The sequence below is a fragment of the Dasypus novemcinctus genome, chromosome 29 (assembly GCF_030445035.2).
Source record: "Dasypus novemcinctus isolate mDasNov1 chromosome 29, mDasNov1.1.hap2, whole genome shotgun sequence".
Lineage (NCBI taxonomy): Eukaryota > Metazoa > Chordata > Mammalia > Cingulata > Dasypodidae > Dasypus > Dasypus novemcinctus.
The window spans coordinates 100,295-115,627 of record NC_080701.1 but is presented as its reverse complement, the minus strand read 5'-3'; the positions used below and the strand labels follow the sequence as shown (position 1 = coordinate 115,627).

At 39.4% G+C, this 15,333-nt stretch overlaps 1 long non-coding RNA gene across 3 annotated transcripts in view; it reads left to right on the top strand.

Annotated features, from left to right (window-relative positions):
- LOC105746055 (uncharacterized) overlaps nucleotides 1-15,333 on the top strand; it is a 58,672-nt gene that overhangs the window by 29,515 nt on the left and 13,824 nt on the right. For 2 of the 3 annotated variants that reach the window (XR_009184024.2, XR_009184021.2), the window contains exons 1-5: nucleotides 9,126-9,197; nucleotides 10,536-10,924; nucleotides 11,081-11,175; nucleotides 13,606-13,693; nucleotides 13,798-13,891. This is a non-coding gene — a long non-coding RNA (uncharacterized lncRNA). Of the gene's footprint in view, nucleotides 1-9,125; nucleotides 9,198-10,535; nucleotides 10,925-11,080; nucleotides 11,176-13,605; nucleotides 13,694-13,797; nucleotides 13,892-15,333 lie in introns of those variants that run through there. The other variant, XR_011647739.1, reaches the window with a different exon arrangement.

Here is a 15,333-nt window from a genome sequence, read left to right as displayed (position 1 = left end):
TTTGGAAAAGTGTCTATTCAAATTACTTGCTCATTTAAAAAATTTTAAAAATTTATTTATATTTCCCCCATCATTGTTTGTGCTTGCTGTCTGTTCTCTGTGTCTGTTCATTGTGTGCTCTCTGTATCTGCTTGTCTTCTTTTTTTTGGAGGCACTGGGAACTGAACCCAGGACCTGCCATGTGGGAGGGAGGTGCTCAATCACTTGACCCACATCTGCTCCCTGCTTGCTGTGTCCCTCATTGTGTCTCCTTGTTGTGTTTTATCGTTGCATCATCTTGTTGTGTCACCTTGTTGCATTAACTCGCTGTGCCAGACCCTCGTGTCAATTCATTATTTTGCTCCTCTTCTTTAGGAGGCACTGGGAACTAAACTGGGACCTCCCAAGTGGTAGGCAGGCACCCAACTGCTTGAGCCACATCTGCTTCCCACTCGACCATTTTTAAAGTGACTTGTTAGTCTTTATTTTCAAGATGTAGGTTTTCTTTATATATGCTGGATATTAGGCACCTATTGGATAGATGGTTATTAAAAATTTTCTCCCATTGAGTAGGCTGCTTTTCAGTTTCTTGACAAATTCTTTTGAAGTGCAAAAGTTTTTAATTTTGAGAAGGTCCCATTTATCTATTTTTTCTTTTTTTGCTAATGCTTTGGGTGTAAAGTTTATGAAACCATTTCCTACTGCAAGATCTTATAGATGCTTCCTTACATTATCTTCCAGGAGCTTTATGGTCTTGGCTCTTATACTTAGAACTTTGATTCATTTTGAGTTGATTTTTGTATAAGATGTGAGATGGTGTTCCTCTCTCATCCTTTTAGATGTGGATATCCTGTTCTCCAAGCACCATTTGTTGAAGAGGTCATTTTCTCCCAGTTGAGTGGGCTTGGTGGCCTTGTTGAGTACCAGTTCACCATATATGTGAGGATCTATATCAGAAGTCTCAGTTCTGTTCCACTGGTCAACATGTCTATCCTTGTGCCTGTATCATGTACTTTTGACCACTGTAGCTTTGTAGTATGTGTTAAAGTCAGGAAGTGTTTTCCTTCTATTTCATTTTTTTATTTTTCAATATGTCTTTGGCTATTGCTGTCCTCTTGCCCTTCTAAATAAATTTCATAGTTAGCTTTTCCAATTCAGTGAAAAAATGCTGTGGTAATTTTTATTGGGATTGCATTAAGTCTGTAAATCAGTTTGGGTAGGATAGACATCTTAATGATGTTTAATCTTTCTATCCATGAACAGGGAATATTCTTCTATTTATTTCAGTCTTCTTTGATTTCCTTTACAATGCTGTGTAGTTTTCTGTGTACAAGTCCTTTAGTTGCTATTGTAAATGGAATTTTTTTCTTGCTTTCCTCCTCAGATTGCTCATTATCGGAGTACAGAAATGTGACTGATTTTTGCATGTTGACTTATGTCCTGCCACTTTACTGAACTCATTTATAAGCTCTAGAAGGTTTGCTGTAGATTTTTCAGGGCTTTTGACGTATAGGATCTTGTCACCTGCTAGTAGAGAAAGTTTTACTTCTTTTTTCCAATTTGGATGCCTTTTATATCTTTATCTTGCCTAAGCACCTGAGCAAGTATTTCTAACAGAATATTAAATAAGAGCAGTGGCAGTGGGCATCTTTGTCTTGTTCCAGATCTTAGAGGGAAAGCTTTAGCATTTCACCATTGCATATGATGTTAGCTGTGGGTTTTTCATATATACCCTTTTACATGTTTATGAAATTTCTTTCCATTCCTACCTTTGAAATATTTTTATCAGGAAAATGTGCTGTATTTTGTTGAATGCTTTTTCAGCATCAATAGAGATGACCATGTGACGCTTTTCCTTTGATCTGTTAATATGGGGCATTACGTTGATTGATTTCCTTATGTTGAACCACCCTTGCATGACAGGGATGAAACCCCTTTGGTTATGGTATAATGTGTTTGATGTGTTGTTAAATATGATTAGCTATTATTTTGTTGTGGATTTTAGCATCTAAGTTCATTAGAGAGATTGGTCCATAGTTTTCCTTTCTTGTGATGTCTTTGTGTGGCTTTGGTTTTAAGGTAATTTTGGCATCATAGAATGAGTTAGGCAATGCTCCCTCCACTTCTATTTTTTTTGGGAGAATTTAAGCAGGATTGGTGTTAGCTCTTTCTGGAATGTTTGGTAGAATTCACCTGTGAAGCCATCTGGTCCTGGGCTCTTTTTAGTTGGGAAGTTTTTGATGACTAATTCAATCTCATTACTTATGACTGGTCTATTGAGTTCATCAATTTCTTCTTTAGTCAATGTAGGCTGCTGAGTGCTTCTAGGAATTTGTCCACTTCAAATAAGTTATCCATCTTGTTAGGATACAGTTTTTCAAAGTACCCTCTTATGATACTCTTTATTTCTGTGGGGTCATTGGTGATAGCCCTTTTCTCATTTCTTATTTTATGTATTTGCATCTTCTCTCGTTTTTTCTTTATTAAGTTTTGTCAATTTTATTAATCTAAAAGAACAAGCTTTAGGTTCTGTTGTTTTCTAGTGCTTTTTTTATTTTCAATTTCTTTTAGCTCTGCCTTCATCTTTGGTATTTCCTTTTTTCTATTTGCTTTGGGATTAGTTTATTGTTCTTTTTCTAACATCCAGGCATGCAGTTAAGTCTTTGATTTTAGCTCTTTCTTCTTTTTAAACAGGCATTTATGGCAATAAATTTCCCTCTCTGCATTGCTTTTGCTGCATCCCATAGCTTTTGATACTTTGTGTTGTCATTTTCATTCATTTCAAGGTAGTTACTGATTTCTTTTGCAATTTCCTTCTCAACCCAATGATTGTTTAGGACTGTGTTGTTTAATTTCCATATCTTTGTAGGTAATCTTGTTGTCTGCCCCTGATTGATTTCCAGCTTCATTCCATTGTAGTCAGAGATATTACTTTGTGTAATTTCAGTCTTTCTGAATTTGTTAAGAGTTGTTCTGTGGCTTACCATGTGGTCTATCCTGGAGAATGATCCATGTGCACTCAAAAATAATGAAATTAAAGATGTTATTGACTTAATAGTATAGAAACAACCATTTTGGGATTTCTTTCCTTGAACATGTTGGGACTGACAGATGGTTCAAAGGAAAAGGAGCAGAGGCAGGAACTTAAATGTGATGGACTGACCTAGAGCAGCAACAGAAAAATGAGCCTGGAAAAAATACAGGTTGAAGGAAAGCTGCCTCCACATGCTGCCTAGCCATCAACCAGAGGATGAGCTGCTCTTATGAATGCAGTGGTATGACATTCAAAAAGAATGTATATCCTATATTTGGGTGTAATGTTCTGTATATGTCTATTAGGTCTACATCCTCCAGTGTATTATTCAAGGTCTCTGTTTCTTTATTGATTCTATGTCAAGATGTTCTTTGTAATGGTGAAAATGGTGTATTAAAGCCTCCGACTGTAACTATAGAGACATTGATTTCTCCACTTAGTTTTTCCAATGTTTTCCTCATGTATTTTAAGGCACTCTGGTTAGTTGCATAAATATTTATGATTGTTCTTTCCTCTTGATAGATAACCCCTTTTATTAATATATAGTGTCTTTTTTGTCTCTTACAATAGTTTTGCATTTAAAGTCTGTTTTGTCCAATATTAGTGTAGTTACTCCTGCCCTTTTTTGGTTACTGTTTGCACCTAAAATTGCTTTCTAACCATTCACTTTCAACCTTCTTGTGTCCCTGGGTCTAAGTTGAGTTTCTTGTAGACAGCATATAGATGGGTCATATTTTCTTTTCTGATCTGCCAGTCTATTTCTCTTGATTGGAGAGTTTAGTCTATTAACACACAATGTTATTACTGTCAAGGATTACTTACATTAGGCATATTTTCTTTAGGTTTATATGTGTTATGTGTTGTTTTTATTTGTCTTTTTATCTTTTTCATTATTCTTATCAATAATCTTTTTTCCAACACTCTCCTCCAACCCTCTGTCTCATGGTTTTTTTTTTTTTCAACCTGCAGAATGCCTTTTAGTATTCCTTGAAGGGCAGTTTCTTGTTGACAAACTCTCTTAATTTCTGTTTATGTGCAAATATTTTTAACTCTCCTTTATTTATTTATTTTTAATTCATTTTTTACAAAAATATTACATTCAAAATATATGAAGTCCCATTCAACCCCACCTCCCCCACCTCCCACTCCCCCCACAGCAACAGTCTCTCCCGTCATCATGACACATCCATTGCACCTGGTAAGTACATCTCTGGGCATCGCTGCACCCCATAGTCAATGGTCCACATCATAGCCCACACTCTCCCACGTTCCATCCAGTGGGCGCTGAGGGGATCTACAATGTCCCGTAGTTGTCCATGAAGCACCACCCAGGACAACTCCAAGTCCCAAAAATGCCTCCCCATTTCATCTCTTCCTCCCATTCCCTGCACCCAGCAGCCACCATGGCCACCCTTCCCACACCAATGCCACATTTTCTCTGTGGACATGGGGTTGGTTGTGTCCATTGCACATCTATGTCAAGTGGGGGCTTAGAGTCCACATGGATACTGGATGCAATCCTCCTGCTTTCAGTTGTAGGCACTCTAGGCTCCATGGTATGGTGGTTGACCTTCTTCAACTCCATGTTAGCTGAGTGGGGTAAGTCCAATAAATCAGAGTGTAGGAGCTGAAGTCTGTTGAGGCTCAGGGCCTGGCTATCATATTGTCAGTCCAGAGATTCAAATTCCCTAAATACATCTTAAACCCCAACACCAACTACAATTCCAGTAAAGTAGCATGAAAGTCTTGTGAAAAGAGATCCCATCAGAGTCCAGTTCTATCACGCAGAAACACCAGCTCCAAAGAAGGGCCATCTGACATGGCAGTGAACCCCATCTGCCATGACCATAGAACCCGTGGATCTCTTTATCCCTCAAAAGAACCAAAACCTGGGGTTGTATCTACTTTATCTGTTTCTTAGACTCTGCTCAGTTGTGCATAAGGGCAATCCTTCTGACAACCTCCAGACTCTTTTTTAGAGACTCGTAGCCATATAAACTAATTTCTCCTTTCCATTTCCCCCTTACATTAGATCAAACAGCATTTTAAAGTCATGTTATTATATGTAGACAGGGATATTCTGCTGATCCACATTGAACCTTTAATTCAAGGTCATTTTCTAGTTGCATCTTCAGCTGGTATTTGGTAGTGATCCCTCGGTGCCAGGGAGGCTCATCCCCGGGTGTCATGTCCCACACTGGGGGGAATGCACTGCATCTACATGCTGAGTTTGGCTTCGAGACTGGCCATATTTGAGTAACACGAAGGCTGTCAGGAGGAAACTCCCAGGCACAATGCTGCTCTAGGCCTTGTTCTTATTGCAGGTGTATAGGCTCGGAAGCATAGTCATTAGTATCAGGAGCCCACTGTTGGACCCTCATTCCTTCCTGGTTCTTACCGTTGCACCTGGGGGACTGCCGCTGCTCCCCTAGGGACCACGACAGAGCCCCCCTGGCCAGGAACCCAGTACCTCCCCAGCTGTTGTTTTTAATTGTTTCTACTATGAGTATATCCATGCACCCTGGACATATGCCCTGTATAACTCCCTGTCAACCATATATAGCCTGTCAATAACATCCCATACCAGTATTCCTCCACCACCATTGTTGAACCATTCTGTGATCCAAAACTTCCTGTAAAGTGAATCCCAATATAATGTCAGGTTCCCTTACTAGTAAAATGGGATATAGCGATGAGTTTAAAGGTTAGATCTAGAGTACATATTGATTTGGAAAAATTTCTACATCCTATCTTTTTCTTTTCTTTTTTCCTAATTATTGAGCTTCTCTTCACAAGAGTCTTAGATCACAGTAATTCATATATACAATATACAGTACTCCCACACATCCACCATAAAACCTTTTCCCTTCCACAGCGATAATCTTTTAACTTATTCATATCCTATTTACTGAGACTGATGTACAGACTCCGAAACAATAGCTTTCAAACAAGGTGACATCTATGCTTACAATGTGGGCCATACTTTAGGATATACAGTTTTCTAAATTTTTTAGTTATCCTGTGTTTTACATTATGGTTTACATTATTAGTCTGTCGTCCCCTATATGTTTTTGGTGTAATATTACATGTTTTATATTCATCCTCGTGTACTCTTGTGAAACTCCTCTCTTGCCCCCACATTTACCTTGGTTTCATCCATTCAACATCCATTTTCCCCTCCCCTTGGGGCCCACAGCGACAGCCAATCTCCATTTCCCAAGGAGCCACGTCCAGAGATACTTGCAACAGTGTTCAGGGCCTGACTTGCTCAACTGTCCTAATGCCCTGGGAGCCTTTCTCTCGAGAGATACTGTTCTCTCTATTTGATGGCATTAGTCCTCCCCAGGATGTGGGTCCACCCCAACTCTCACTTCTTGGGTCTCTACCCAATGGTATAACCCACCCTGGCAAAATGAGCCTTCAGACATTCCCCAGGAGTCTGTCCCGCATCAGACCATCCCCTCCGAGCATCCTAAACAGGTAACCCTCCTAATTATATTTTGATACGATTTTCTCAGCATTTTACTCTCAACCAACACCTGACACTCTCCTACGTTCGTATGTTGCCCCTCCCTCCCCCCAATTTTGTGGGCAATATTACCCATCCGCCCATCCCCAGCCCCCCTCAAACCCGTAAAGCCCCACCCAAAGGCAACCCCTTGCCCCCATTTTATCTCTTCTTTGTGCTCATACTTACCGCCAGCTCATCATAAATTCCACCCCTGCAGACGTCGGCTCACATCCTTCCTCCACCCCCCGATTTCCTGTAAGCCTATCTTCCAGTCTCTAGCTCTCTGAGGCAGCTTGCTTATTTCATATCATTGAGGTCATGTAGTATTTGTCCTTCAATGCCTGGGTTGCTTCACTCAACATAAGGTTCTCAAGATTCATCCATGTTATCACGTGTGTTTGTAGTGTATTTGTTCTTACAGCTGAGTAGTATTCCATTGTATGTATATACCACATTTTATTGATCCACTCATCTGTTGATGGGCATTTGGGTTGATTCCAACTTTTGGCGATAGTGAACAATGCTGCTATGAACATTGGTGTACATTTATCGGTTTGTGTCCTTGTTTTCAGTTCTGCTGGGTATATACCGAGCAGTGGTATTGCTGGGTCATATGGCAAATCTATGGTTAGTTTTTTGAGAAACTGCCAAACTGTCCTCCAGAATGGTTGGAACCTTCTGCATTCCCACCAGCAGTGGATGAGTGTTTCCCTTTCTTCACATCTTATCCTGCATTTGTATTATTCTGTTTTTTTCATAGCTGCCAATCTTATGGGAGTAAGATGGTATCTAATTGTAGTTTTGATTTGCATTTCCCTGATAGCTAGAGATTTGGAGCATTTTTTCATGTGCTTTTTAGCCATTTGTATTTCTTCTTTGGAGAAGTGTCTGTTTAAATCTTTTTCCCATTTTTTAAACAGGTTGTTTATCTTTTTATTTTCAAGATATAGGAGTTCTTTATATATGCAAGTTATAAGTTTCTTATCAGATATGTGATTGCCAAATATTTTCTCCCATTGTGTGGGTTCCCTTTTTACTTTCTTGACAAACTCCTTTGAGGTGCAGAAGGCTTTAATTTTGAGGAAGTCCCATTTATCTATTAGTTCTTTTGCTGCTCGTGCTTTTGGTGTGATATTCATGAATCCATTTCCTATTACAAGGTCCTGTAGATGTTTCCTGACACTGCTTTCCAAGGTCTTTATGGTCTTGGCTCTTATATTTAGGTCTTTGATCCATCTTGAGTTGATCTTTGTATAAGGTGTGAGATGGTAATCCTCTTTCATTCTTCTACATATGGCTATCCAGTTCTCCAGGCACCATTTGTTGAATAGGCCATTCTCTCCCAGTTGAGAGGGTTTGGTGGCTTTATCAAATATTATATGGCTATATATGTGAGGTTCTATATCAGAACTTTCAATTCAATTCCATTGGTCTGTGTGTCTCTTCTTATGCCAATACCATGCTGTTTTCACTACTGTAGCTTTGTAGTATGTTTTGAAGTCAGGTAGTGTGATTCCTCCAATTTCGTTTTTCTTTCTCAATATGTCTTTGGCTATTCGGGGCCTCTCCTTTATTTTTGAATACAGCTTTGCTGGATAGAGAATTCTTGGTTGGAAGTTTTTCTTTCTAGATTTGCATGGTGGGAGCCATTGATCTCTCCAATGGAACAAGTCCTTGAATTGATCAACCCCATAACGAAATATATTTTTTATTATCTTGGATGATATCCAAGTCCAGTGGGAGGAGATCTAGAACTTGGTGTTGAGAAAGTGATATTGTTAGACATCTTGTGCAGAAGACCAAGATGACTTAAGGCAAGTACATTCAGGAAAGAAGGTACAAGGTAGAGGAGGAAGGGAGTGAGAGTCCAGAGGGCTGGAATGGATGATTCATAAGCCAGGAGTACTCATATCTGAGAAATTTCAGAGTGGTTTCTCTGTAGATGGAGGCACAATGCTTTGGAATTAGAAGGAATTGAAGAGAGTGGCTGTGGCTCAATCAGGTGGGCTCCCATCTACCATATGGGAGGCCCTGGGCTCATGTCCCTGGGCCTCCTTGTGAAGGCAGGCTTGCTGACACACTGTGAAGTGCTGCACAGCCCGCAAGCACCGTGGAGAACCGACTCAGCAAGGTGATGCACAAAAAAGGGAGACAAGCAAAAACACAGAAGACCGCACAGCGAATGGACACAGAGAGTAGACAGTAAGCAAGCCACAAGGGGAGAGGGGAAATAAAATAAATCAAAATAGAGACACAGAAGAACAAAAAAAAAAAAAAAAAAAAGAAAAAGAAAGAATTGAAAATTTCTGATTACCACATGCCAGTGAATATATAAAACTCAATGATTTTTATGTTCTTATCAGTATAATGAAGTTATTCATGTCTTCTTTATTATCCAGATAGCCAAGACTTTCTTTTTCTTGACTCTTGGAGAGGATGGTCCTCCCACTATTTCTCCTGGAGCACATTTCATATCTCTATTGATTGGGCTGGGGTTACTTCCAGGTGAAGTGTTGGGATTCATGACACTTGGGTCTGGAAATTGGGGACAAGATCAGAGTTTCATGGCTTCTTTCTCCATTCTCAACTTTGTTCACCTAGTGCTTATCTGGTTATGAGTGAAAACCCAGAGGAAGTCATTTGTCAACTGAGCTAATGACAGTGCAATCATGGGTGAGTAGGAGATTCTTCTACTGAAATTACCCATGTGTTGTCAGCAGATGGGCAAGTTTCTCCTATTGTCATGATATTCTAAGCTCATTTAGGAAATATTCAAGGGTCCAAGCTGTGGTTAAGTTCATCCAGGCCTCTGGGATGGTGATGGTTTTTTAGGGGCTGATCAATAGGTAATCTCCTTTCCAACGTTACACAGATTTGTTTCAGATTCCATTAAGGCTCTGTATTCACTGTATTCTATTTCCTCACTGGAGAAATAATGCACTCATCAATCATGTTAATGCCTGCAATTGGCTTTGGCACGCATTGAACATTGGTGATAGAGATGAGTAAGAGTAGAAGTTTACAGTCAGTAGGGAGGCTGATGTTTCAGCAGGTAAGTTCAATCAGTACAGTGTTACAGGTGCTAGGGTACAGGGCTGTGCATTGTTGAGAAGAGCAAAGGTGAGAGTTAGGTAATAGAAAGAAAGAATTTATTTCCCTCACTTTTTAATTTCTTAAAATATTGATATATATTTGCACATTTTGAAAACTTTTCACAAAAGGATAACTAAAATACTCCTGACCCCAGTTGTCCAATTTCCAATTTTGTAGATAATCTTTATTCAAACATTATAAATGGAAATAATTATAAGAAGTATTGTTTAACTTTGGCATGCACTCAGGAGGAGTATAGTATATAGAGTAAAATTTATGATCCTGTGAAAATTATTGAAGAATTGGAGAGACCAGAATGGAACATGGGGCTTCTTATACTCTTAAAAATACAGAGGAGATGAAGATACTAGAGAGAAAATGAATATGGGTATTTGGAGGTCCCAAGGAAAGCGGAGATTGGAAGGTCTTCTACCTGTGGAGTAGTCAGACCATCCTTCAGTACAGCAGTTTTAGGGATCCATGGTGTGAGCTGCTGAACTGTCTGCTCTTATGCTATGGTGACCACTTGAGTTATGCAGAGTTGAGTGAGGCAACATGTGCTATCCCTTCTTTATATATTGGAAACAAACTACTTGTTCTCTAGATTTCACTGATCCACAGACAGAAGAGAATTGTGCTACAGGATAGACCACACCTATAACTGATTTTGATTAGACTTTGCAGTAAGCACTGTTTCTGAAATGACCTAAGGTTTTTGGGGTATTGTGATGGAATGAATGTGTTTTGCCTATAGAAAGAACATGACTGTTTTTGATCCAGAGGGTGGAATATGGTGGTTTGAAGCTATACATACCACAGAAAAACATGTTCTTATATCTAACCCATTCCTTTGGGTCTAAGCCCCTTGTAAGTAGGAACTTTTGCTTGTTGTTTGTTTTTCTGTTGTTTTTTTTCCAGGAGGCACCGGGAACTGAATCCTGGATCTCCTCTGTGGGAGGTGGGAGCTCAGCCACTTGAACCACATCTGCTCCCTTAAGTAGGACTTTTTTGATGAGGTTACTTCATTTAAGGTGTATCCCACCTCAATCAGAATGGGACTGAATCCTAATACTGGGGTGTAAGAGAATAAAATTCAGACAGTAAGAGAAATGCCACCAAAAGTAAGAAGCTGATATCAACTAAACTCAGAAGTGAATAAAGAGACCAGGAGATGCTGCCATGTGCCTTGCCATGTGACAAGTTAAAGACCAAGGTCACCAACAGCTATTCCCAGAATGCCACAATCTTGGGGAGAAGGCTTCGACTTGATGATACCTTCATTTGGACATTTTCTTGGCCTCAAAATAGTAAGCTAATAAATTTCTGTTGTTTAAGTCAACCTATTTCATTTTATTTGCTTTAGCTGCCTAGGAAACTAAAACAGTCACTTTCCCTGGGCTTGATGAAACTATACTGCTAACTGCACAGAACTCAAAATTCCATTATTTTTTCCCTGCAACCAGGACATCACACTGAAAATCACATGTATATTCCCAATTGGAGCAAGGTGAGGAACTGTGGAGAGAAGGAATTGGATTTTTCCAAAACCAAAATTCAGGTGAGTTCTAGGAACCCATGCGTCATGACAAGTAGGAGCCTGGTTAGTGAGTAGGTTCTTGAAAATATCAGCTGTAAATGACTATGCTTGTGAGCTGATAAACCTAAAATAAGAACAAGGCCTAGAGCAACATTGTGCCTGGGAATTCCCTCCTGTCAGCCTTCATGTTACTCAAATGTGGCCAGTCTCGAAGCCAAACTCAGCATGTAAATGCAATGCCTTCCCCCCAGCGTGGGACATGACACCCGGGGATGAGCCTCCCTGGCAACGAGGGACCACTATCAACTACCAACTGATGATGCAACTGGAAAATGACCTTATACGGAAGGTTCAATGCGGATCGGCAGAATATCCATGTCTACATAAAATACCATGACTTTAAAATGCTGTTTGACCTAAAGTAAGGGGGAAATGGAAAGGAGAAATGAGTTTATATGGCTACGAGTTTCTAAAAAAGAGTCTGGAGGCTGGCAGAAGGATTGCCCTCATGCACAACTGAGCAGAGTCAGAGAGACAGATAAAGCAGATACAACCCCCAGATATTGGTTCCTGTGAGGGCTAAAGAGACCCATGGGAGTTATGGTCATGGCCAATGGGGTTAACTACCAGGGCAGATGGCCCCTCTTTGGAAATGGTGTTTATGTGTGATGAATCTGGACTCAGATGGGATCTCCCTTCATAAGACTTTCATGCTAATGTGCTGGAGGTGCAGTTAATGTTGGGGTTTAAGATATATTTAGGGGATTTGAATCTCTGGACTGACAATGTGATAGCCAGGTCCTGAGCCTCAACAGACTCCAGCACCTACAATCTGATCTATTGGACTTACCACACTCAGCTAAGATGGAGTTGAAGAAGGACAACCACCACACCATGGAGCCTAGAGTGATTACAACTGAAAATGGGAGGATTGCATCCAGCATCCATGTGGAATCTGAGCCTCCTCTTGACATAGAGGTGCAATGGACACAACCAATCCAATGTCCACATAGAAGAGGTGGCATTGGATTGGGAAAAGTGGACATGGTGGACGATGGATATGGGGAAAGGCAGGAAGAGATGAGAGGTGGAGGTGTCTTTGGGACATGGAGCTGCCCTGGATGGTGCTTCAGAGGTAATCACCGGACGTTGTAAATCCTCACAGGGCCCACTGGATGGAATGGAGGAGAGTATGGGCCATGATGTGGACCATTGACTATGAGGTGCAGAGGTACCCAAAGATGTACTTACCAAATCCAATGGATGTGTCATGATGATGGGAACGAGTGTTGTTGGGGGGGGAAGAGGGGGGGTGGGGGGTGGGGCTGAATGGGACCTCACATATATATTTTTAATGTAATATTATTACAAAGACAATAAAAAAAAAAAAAGAAAATATCAGCTGTAGATTTCCTTAAGTGAGTTACATTTTCTGAAATGTAGGTGTCAATATTAGGGAAATTTTCCTCAGATATGGTCATTATTTCACTTATTTACATATCTGTATTCAAGTATCTGTAGTTTTGGTAAATAGAAATTTATGTACTATTAGATTTAAATTTTTACTTAATGGGCTTTTGCTTGTCCTCCTCTTTGATACTTTTCCCCCTCTTTATCTCTCAACATACTATCTTTTCAATCATGAAAATATTTTATAATTGTCAATGTTGTATAAAGTTTTCTACCACCTAGAGTATTTCTTTTTTTCTTTATTTTTAAAGAAGTTTTAGATTGCATAAAAGTTACATAGAAAATATAGGAGATTCTCATATACCCCACTCCCTCCCCTCTCACATTTTCCCCCATTAATAACATCTTTCATTAGTGTGTTAAATTTGTTACAATTGATGAACAAATATTGAGGCATTGCTACTAACCATGGTTTATAGTTTACATTATGGTTTACACTTTGCACTGCATAATTTTATAGGTTTTGAAAAAATGTGTAATGACCTGTATTCATCATTGGAATGTCATGAAGAACAATTCCAATGTCCCCAAAATGCCCCATGTTACACCAAGTCTTCTCTCCTTCCTCTTAGAACCTCTGGTGACCACCGACTTTATGTCAATGTTACAAGTTCTTCCATTACTAGAATAATAATAAGTCTACTTTGGTCCATAGTTGCATTCCTCCCTTATGTTCGTTCATTTCTCAATTTTGAGGATTTGGGGATGGTGATGCCCAGTCTGCTTCTGACTGAGAGGGGGTTTGGATCCCATGGGGCAGACAGATGGAACTGTCTTGTTTGTAGTTTTAGACTCTCTCTGTTTTTTGGGATGGGCATTGTCCATCATCATCACTTTGTTAGTTGTCCTGAGTTAGTCTGATGAACTGAAGAGTAGGGTTGGCTGCACCTCTCCTGAGATTCAGTGCTCAACTGGCAAAAGAGCAGACTGAAGATTTAAGTCTCTGGGACATATATTTAATGGGTCTTATGCTTCTTATAGTTTCTGGAGGAGGAGTGCAGTCTGCTGTTTCCCACTCCATCATCTTGGATCTCTCTAGAGTATTTCTTAATTTGATATTCTTTCCCGGGTAAGTGTCATATCTGAAACAATTATATAGGACCATGTGGGACTTTCCAACATTTTCATTTCCCTAATGCTTGTCTAGCAATTAATTGTGGTTTTTTTTTCCAGTTTTTTTTTTCAGGCAGGGAAAAGGTCTTAAAAATGAGAAATGTTATCCATACCAAATATCTCCAGGAAAGATGCATCTGCCATCATGTCATTGGTAAGATTCTTGGGTGTGAACCCTGGTCTTAAAAATAGATACCTGGGAGTGTAATAAATTAGGAATTCAGTACAATCACTCAACTGTGATTAAGTTGGTTAAGTAGTAATCCAGAAAATCTGTGATAGTTTGATTTTATGGAAAAATTAACTTGAATGCAAGTGTATAACCTGGATTTTTATAAAACAATAATTGTATAAACATGGCTCATATACCTAATCTTTGAAAGATTATAAAGTCTTCAAGATTGATGAGATAGCTTTGCAATTGGTTGCTACAGAAGAGAAGATCTCTGTGCATGAGTGAGAAGAGCATGGTTATTAACTACCATGAGAAAGATTTTAATTGGAGTCTGTCACTGAATGATTAGTGTAGAATTCATATGTATATTAATGGATATTTATGGGCAAACCTTTTACAGTCTCTCATCCACTTCCCACAAGCAGAAATTTCATACTCAAAAGAATGATATTACATGTAGCAAATTGTCAGAAGATTTTACTCACAGATCCAGATTGACTCAACATGTGTTATTTCACAAGGGGAAGAAGCCCTACTTTGGGAATCTATTTGGAAAAGCCTGCAGTGATCAGTCATTCTTTAATCAACAAAAGCAAATTCCCAATAGAAGAAAATCATTTAAGTGTCACCTAATTGGTAAATCATTTATTTAAAGCTCTGGCCTTACACATCACAATGGAACCTCACATGGGAGAGATACCATATGAATGCCATCTATGTGGGAAACACTTCACTCAAAAGTTTTGACCTGAGACAACATGAGAGGACAACCTATGAATGCTGTCTATGTGTGAAATCTTTCACTCGATGTTCTACCCTGAGATGACATGAGAGAACTCACATTGGAAAGAAACCCTATGAATGTCATTTATGTGGTAAAGACCTCACCCATTACTCGACCCTTAGACAACATGAGATGACTCACAATGGAGAAAACCCTATGAATGCCGTCCATGTGGGAATGCCTTCATATGTTGTTTTAACCTGAGAGAATGTGATAGAACTCACACTGGAAAGAAACCTTATGACTGTCATTTATGTGGGAAAGCCTTCACTCAATGTTCTGTCCTGAGACAACATGTGAAAACGCACATTGGAGAGATACCATAAGAATATCATCTATGTGGGGAAACCTTAGTTTATTTTTATAATCTTAGACAACATGAGAAAACTCATGTTGTCTAATGCCATATATGTAAAAGGCTTTAGTCAATGTTCTGACCTTTGATTAAATGAGAGAACTTGTACTATAAATGTTTTGAATATGGAAGAGATTTCAGCCCCTGAATTACCTTTAAACATACTAGAGAACTCACACACTGGTGAAACACTGTAATCTATCTGGTAGGAGGCTTTAATCATCTACTGTCCCAAGAGATAAAGAAAGAAGTCTTTTTTTCTCTCTCTCCCCTTCCCCCCTT